A 7,300-nucleotide genomic window follows, 5' to 3' on the forward strand; every position below is an offset into this window, starting at 1 on the left:
ACCCTACGCTCAGTCCCCCTTCCCTCCCGGGCAAATGGAAGGTAAAAATACCGCAAGCGAGCCGGGGGTCGGGGAGAAGAGTGCCCACGATCATGCTAGAACCACCACCCGGGGCGGGGGCAGAACTCGGGGACCTGGTCAACAACCGGGCTCTCGTGGGGGTGGGGTGGGTGGGGTCAGCCTCAGAGCCCGCAGAACCGAAAGTGTATATTTACACGTAAACTCGTCTGTGTGTGTGTCCCCCACCCGCGTACCAGCTCCGTCTCGCGTGGGGGGGGGGGACACAGTAGGGAGGAATCGGAAAGTGAAAGATACAAAAAGAACTCTGCGTGCTGGGCGCGAAACGTCGAGGCGCCTCGAAAGGAACGTGAAGGAAAAGCCGGGAGAAGGCGCGCAGCCGAGCCCGGTCCGGGGGATTGCATCACTGCAGCTCCCCCGCAGGAAAATGGGCTCCAAACCGCGGCCACCATCATGGCGCTCGGGCCGGGCCGCGCTTCCCGCGCGCATTCCCCGAGCGCCGGGGCCACGGGCACCGAGCCTCCAGCCAGCATTTTGCAAACATTTCCTCTCCCGCGCGCTCGCGCGCGCGCGCCGGTACCCCCACCCCCTCCTTCCTTTTGTGTGCTTGTGTGTGTGTGTGTGTGTGTGTGTGTGTGTCGGTGTGACTGTGTGTGGACTGGAGAACTTGCAGATTGTTTTTTTCCTCTCTTTTTTTCCCCTCCCGTGCTGGTGGTTGTAAACTTGATTGGCATTGGCTGCGCCCACTGACCCCTGCGCGGAGTCCACTGAAGATTTAAGGTGGATCCGAGAGGCTGCCGCTACAGGCGGAGTCTCGCGCTCGAGCTGGTTTTGGAGGAAAAAAAACGCACGCACACACACACACACACACACACACACACACACAAAAACAACCCCAAACCGGGCGCCCGCCGTGTTTTTACGCCTCCCCTGCGGTACCAGCCCCCGCGCGCCCCGCCCGCCTCGCGCTTCCTCCGCCCACCGCCCGCTTCGTCCCCATTGGCCGCTGAGTGCAGTTTGAATTTTTTTTTTTTTTCTGGGATGCTTGTTTTCTTGTGAAAAATACAGGTCTCCGGACCGTGTGCCAAAACCGCTTCTGCGGCCCCAGGTGAGGTGTTTGGCTGGTTTTGTGGAGGCGGGAAGGAAGCGGATAGGTGGCGCTTCTGTTCCAAAAATTTCCCCCCAAGTGCGGTTGACAGTGTACAGGCGGGTGGCGTGCGTGGGGCCGCGGACAACAGCCGGGAGACGCCTCGGCGGGGCCGGAGATGTAGTATAAACGTTAATGGGTGTCCAGGGTGCGCCGTTCCGCCGGCCGCGGGCCAGAGGGACTAGGGAGGCGCCGGCGGGAGCTCTGGCGAGGATGCACCTTCCCCTGCCCTGGAAAGGTAGAATTAGGGAAGGCGGGAGGGCGAAGGTGGCCCGGAAAAGACCACCTCACTACCAAGGGGAAAAAGAAAAAGAAAGAAGAAATGCAAATGCAGGGGGAAAAGTATTATTTCAGGAGCCACCAAGTCAGGGATCACATAAGCCCGGCAGTCGGTGTCATTTTTACTGACTTTTTAAAAGAAAGTTGTCTGTCTCCCATTTCCAGAGTATTTTTATGGAAGGAGAAGGCTAAAACCCAGAGAAGGGATGATTTTGAAAGTGCTTTGACTACTGGATCTGAAAGTTAATTCTTTAGGATAATGTTGGTTGTAAAACAGGTCTACTACATATGATACCCTTCGTTAATTATAAACCAACTATGTTTTACTTTATGGTGAAAAGTTTTAAAGTTTATCACAATTTAAATTATTCTCCAAATCAGTTTATCTCCAGATTAGTGAAGTTGGCATATAAGCATATGGGTGTTTTGTGAGGTTTTTTTTTTTTTTTTTTTTTTTTGGGGGGGGGGAAGGGGGAGTTTTATCTGTTACTCTAGTTACAATGTAGTTGACAATTTGAACCAGAATTTCAGCCCAGCCCTAGTCTAACAGTTCCTATTCAAACCACCCCATCTATTTTGTAGTTCTTAATCCCCCCAATACTTCCTAGCCCAATTAACCAACCCCTTAAGGTAAGCCCAACCCAACTAAGCTGCTCAGACCACCATATGCCAACCTGCCTGTGCCCTTGGCAAGGAATTTTTGAGCTAAGATTGCCCCCAAATAGACTGGCTGGCCTCAGTGAATTCATCATTCCTGGACGTATGAGTCAAGCACTAGTCTGAGTGACCCCTCGATTAGGGGCATTGTAGAAAAGATTCGACTATCAAATGAATGTTAAGATTTGTGATTTTTAAAGTCTATTTCAGACCCTTGAGATACTATATTTCTACTAAGTTAAGCCATTTTCCTTGCTCATGACCATTTTCTAGAGCCGAGTTGTCCAATATGGTAGCCAGAAGCCATATGTGGCTATTGAGCACTTGAATGTAGTTAGTCCAAGCTGAGATGTGCTGTAAGTGTGAAATATACACCAGGTTTCCAGAACTAGTATGAAAAAATATGTTAAATCTCTCAGTAATAATTTTTTTTTAAATATTGATTTCAGAGAGGAAGGGAGAGAGAGAGAAACATCAATTGTGAGAAGGAATCATTGATCAGCTGCGGCCTACATGCCCCTACCCTGGGGATCAAGCCCGAAACCCTCGCATGTGCCCAGACCGGAAATCGAACCTTGACCTCCTAGTTCATAGGTGGACGCTCAACCATTGCGCCACACCAGCCGGACAATAATTTTTATATTGATTATATGTTGAAATGATCAAACTTTTGAATTATCAGGTTAAATAAAAATATTAAATTTAAGTTCATCTGTTTCTTTTTACTATTTTTTAGGGTGGTTACTAGACAATTTTAATTTACAGATGTGACTAGCGTTATATTTGTTGGACATTGCTGTTCTAGACCAACTTGAAGCCCCCATCATTGAGTTTGGTGGCTGGTAATACCAAGTAGGTGTTAACTTCCAGCTGCCATCCTAACTTCCCAAGTTAAATCAAGGCTTAAACTCAGCCATTGGAACCTTTAAAAAGAATGTTACCAACACCTAACACCTACCATTTAATCTTTAACACAGTATTGGGTTTGAGCCCAGACCATGGAAATATGGTATAGATATGTCTAATTAAGTCAGATTTGATCACAGCTTTCCACATTTTGTAAAGAGAGAAACTGGGAAGTCCAATATGTTAGGAATGACTCTGGAAAAAATGTGGACCCCAAACAAAACTTCCACAAGTAATTTTTCACTACCACTGTTCAGCAGACAGGACGGCAGTAAGAGAAGACATGAAGAAATGAAAAGGTGAGTCATATTTTTGGACAGGAATACTCAACATGATAAAGATGGCAGTAAATTAATACCTTTTCAATTAAATTCATACCTTTACACTTAAATTCTGATAAGATCTAGTCATCCTATGTTGTTCCGTTGTTCTCTCAGTTTCAGCACTCAGAGCCAAATTATTTTGATTACTGTAAATTTAGAATATGTTTTAATTTCTGGTAGCACTAATCCTCCACACCCCAACTAGACCCTGCAAATATACCGTAATCCCTATTGGCATTAAAAAATAAAGTGAGATTTTTATCTCACACTTTTTACCAGGATAAATTCCTGAAGGATTTAAGTGAAGTGTAAAAAAATTAAAATTAAGCCCTAGCTCGTTTTGCTCAGTGGATAGAGCATCACCCTGTGGACTAAAGAGTCCCAGGTATGATTCTGGTCAAGGGCATGAACTTCGGTTGCAGGCTCCTCCCTGTTCGGGGCCCTGATCAGGGCTTGTGCAGGAGGCAAACAATTGATGTGTTTCTCTCACATCAATGTTTCTCTCTGTCTCTCCCTCTCACTTCCTCTCTCCCTAAAAATCAATGGAAAAAATATCCTCGAGTGAGGATTAACAACAATAACAAAAAAATTTAAAATAAAAAAAAAATGAAGCCATGGACATACCAGAAGAAACCTCAGAGGATTAAAAAAACATAATCTCAGAGTGGGGAAGGTCTAAGTATGACACAAAACATAAAATTCATAAAATGTAATATTGATAACTTGATGTTACAAAAATAAAAATGTTTTGCATGACAAAACCTGCCATAGTAGAGTGAAAAAAATGAGATGGGGGTTGTGTGAGTATACTTAGTGCCACTGAGCTGTATAGTTAAAAATACATATTTTTAAAATGTATTTTATTGATTTTTTACAGAGAGAAGGGAGAGGAATAGAGAGTTAGAAACGTCTATCAGCTGCCTCCTGCACACGCCCCCCCAGGGGATGTGCTGGCAACCAAGGTACATGCCCTTGACCGGAATCAAACCCGGGACCCTTCAGTCCGCAGGCCGATGCTCTATCCACTGAGCCAAACCAGTTAGGGCTAAAAATATTTAAAATGGTAAATTTTATGTTGTTAGGTGTAATTAACTACAGTAGTAAGTAAGTAAATAAAACCGCTAAAATACTTTAAAGGTCATCCATGTTCTAGCTAAGTGAATTTTACACAGTGTTCTGGTCCCATCCTCTGGGAGACAGACACTGGTGCAGTGTTTGACTTCAGGCTCTGGGAGCGTCTGCTTGGGTTTGAGTCCCAGTTACCTGACGTACTGCCTGTGAAACTTGTTGCAAGTTACTCCACCTTTTAAAGTTTCTGTTTCTGTGGCTATGTAATGAGGCTGTTTACAGTTCTCTCATTGGGTTATTAAACTATTCAGTAAGATGATGTATGTGCGGTACTTAGCGTAGTACCTGGTATACATTTAATAAATAGCCATTATGTGTTCATAAACAATATAATTAATAGATGTCCTGTTCTTATTTTGGATTCTCAGGTAACCACAACCAGCACTATATTAACCTTGTAAATACGTTTTCTCACTTTTAAATATGCTCTTATTACCCTTCAAAAGAACAAATGATTTTTTGGTGGCATTTAATGAACAGAATTAATGTATTGCCAAAAATGGTCAAAATGGTACATTTTATGTCACATTTCACCACAATATTTTGAAAAGCTTAAAAAAAAAAAAAAGGCATGTGTTGAGTTTAGGGTCATCTCTAATTACCTTAGAAAGAACCTGGTATGGATTTGTGTGTGGTACTAATCAGTAACACACCCATACACAGACAGTGGAAAATGTTTGCAATCCATACATCAAAAGGCTAATTTCCCTGATAAACAGTGTCTATAAATAAATGAGAAAAAGCAAACAAACCAATAGAAAAATAAGCAAAGGCTATGAACATGGTTTTCAGAAAAGGAAATACAAAAGGTTTCTAAAATGTGAAAACATTTATAGTCTGAGACTGTTGGAACATAAATTATATGGAGAACACATAACTTTAAAGAGTTACAATGAGTGCCACTCAGATGCAAAGGTGGCTTTTATCCTTCCTCCGCCGCTTCTGTCCAAGGCTGAGTTTTCCCCAGCTTCATTGACCAGAGAAGCAAGGAGTTTGTGTGTGTGGAAGCCATGACCACCTTTCAAGTTCAGGGTAAAATCTCTCTCATTCAAACCGTGTAATCTTTGGCTTACTGGCATCACCTTACTTTCCCTTAGAAATCCCCCGAATCAGCCTCTTAAAGCAGGTACAGTGACCTTTCTCGACACATTCGTCCATTCCTGTTTTTAATGCCTGTACATTAGCCAGTAATCTGAATCTCTGAAATCATCACTTGATTCTGGCTTTTCCTTCAAGTTCTCTATTCTCTTAAAGCTTCAAGCAGAAGAATTTATTATATGATTAGTATGAAACATCAGAGTATATGATGGAATAAATGGTGTTAGGTTAGAACCACACATACATAATACCTTTTATGTTATGTACTGTGGGTTTATACTTTGATTCAGTAGTTCCTTTCTACAGATTTACTTTTGGGAAATGGTCAGATTTGTGACTAAAGATATATTTACCAGCATGATCATTGTGAAGTTACATATTAGACTTTAAAAAGAAACAAAAAACCAAACGACATCCCCTCAGATATAGGATTAAAGGATTATGTGGTTGCAACCATTAAACATCCAGGTAGCTTTATTTATATTAATATGAAAAGTTGTCCATAATATTAAACCAGGTGTAGAACAATATTTATGGTATGACCCCATTTTTTGTAAAAAAAAATTTTAAAATTTAAAATTCACGTGTGTATGCTTCGATTCCTGAGAGTAGAATTATGAAGAGACTTTCATTTTGTTTATTTACATATTGGTTGTATATTTTAATAATGGATTTTAACAGGAAAAAGCCATAAAGATATTTCAAATTTAAAAATAATTATCCTTAAAATTCTTGAATGGAGACCAAGTTTCTCTTTGTAGTCTCTCTCCTCAGATATTAGCACAGAGCAAGGCATTTCCATAATTAATTTTCCTTCCTAAACTAAATTTTTTCTGTCTATTTAATTTCAGATATCATTAAATCCCTACATGAATTATGAGGAGTGTTGTGTGTTTGGGTATATGGTTTTGCTTCCAGGGCACATAAATTAAGGCATAAATATCATCCTATTAACTCAGGGCTATCTTAACAAACCATGGAAAATTGAGCCTATTCCATCTTTTTGCCACATGGGATCCTGGTGGTAACATTATCCCAAACCTCACATTCCTTGATCTTTGGCATTTGGCACACCAGGATTCTGCCTGGAATTCAACGGCTCAACTCCCTGCCCGTAGTTTAGTTACTTAGGGCATCGTGCTGGGGAGATCGTTTTAAATTTCAAGTTAGCAGGCCAGTCTGGAACTGTCCCTCTCCGTGGGCCGGGCCTGGGCAAACCTCAGGATCTCAGAATACGGAGGATGGGAGATCACTGCATCCACTTTCATTTTGCAAATGAGAAAATTCTAATCCTCGATTTCCTGTAAAGTGAGGAAGTTAAGCAAGATGATTTATAGGTTCCTTTTGGCTTCCAATCCTGTGATTTGTTTCCTAGTCCAGATCACGCAGTCCATCTCCATGGATCAGGGTTTTTTCCCAGGGAAGCTAGATTACCGATTTTTGGCCCGCAAATTACGTACTCACAGGAGTCGGAGGAAGATGACAGTGCAATAGTGTCGGCTGAAGAGTGAACTTTTATGATCTCCCTAGGAAAAAAAGCATGTGCAAGTATAACTTCATGGTTGCTGAGTGGGACTCAGCCCTGCTTCATTGCTGCATGAAGACTCATGGAGTCCCTGCTACGGGCCAGGCTCTCTGACTTCAACATGACAAACAGGAGCCCTGCCCTCGCGGAGCTCCCGGCTGTTGGAGGAGATGGACAGGGCATCACAGCCATAGTTATTTAGTGGGGTTTAGGTGAGGG

The sequence above is a fragment of the Cnephaeus nilssonii genome (genome assembly GCF_951640355.1).
Source record: "Cnephaeus nilssonii genome assembly, chromosome: 6".
Taxonomy (NCBI): domain Eukaryota; kingdom Metazoa; phylum Chordata; class Mammalia; order Chiroptera; family Vespertilionidae; genus Cnephaeus; species Cnephaeus nilssonii.